Raw genomic sequence first — 413 nt, 5'->3', positions numbered from 1 at the left:
CGCCCCGGCGCCCCGTCGCCCGAACGGCGCCCCGCCCCGTTGTAGAGGCTGATGATCGAAAAGTTGACCTTTCTTAGGAGTAGCATCTTCAAATAAGTAATCCTTCATGAATTCAAATAAAATAACATAACAACATAATTCAGAACGGTAATATAACCAAGAATGCATCTTCGAGGACGAGAGCTTTTTTCAAGTGTTTATTTCCTGCTTCCTCATAAGCAACAAGACATCTCTGAGGACAGAACATCATTTTAGTAGGATGTAACAATCATTAGTCTTCGAGAAGAATGATATTAAATAACATAGTGGCCTGTGATGTATTTTCGTACCGAAAATGCATTTGGCACTAGTCCTCGCTTAACAACATCATGGGTGGGAAGCAGGAACTTCGGAAGTGCATTGGTGTAGTTGAT

Source organism: Triticum dicoccoides, chromosome 1A (genome assembly GCF_002162155.2).
Source record: "Triticum dicoccoides isolate Atlit2015 ecotype Zavitan chromosome 1A, WEW_v2.0, whole genome shotgun sequence".
In the NCBI taxonomy this organism is placed as follows: Eukaryota; Viridiplantae; Streptophyta; class Magnoliopsida; order Poales; family Poaceae; genus Triticum; species Triticum dicoccoides.
This window is presented reverse-complemented; position numbering follows the sequence as displayed.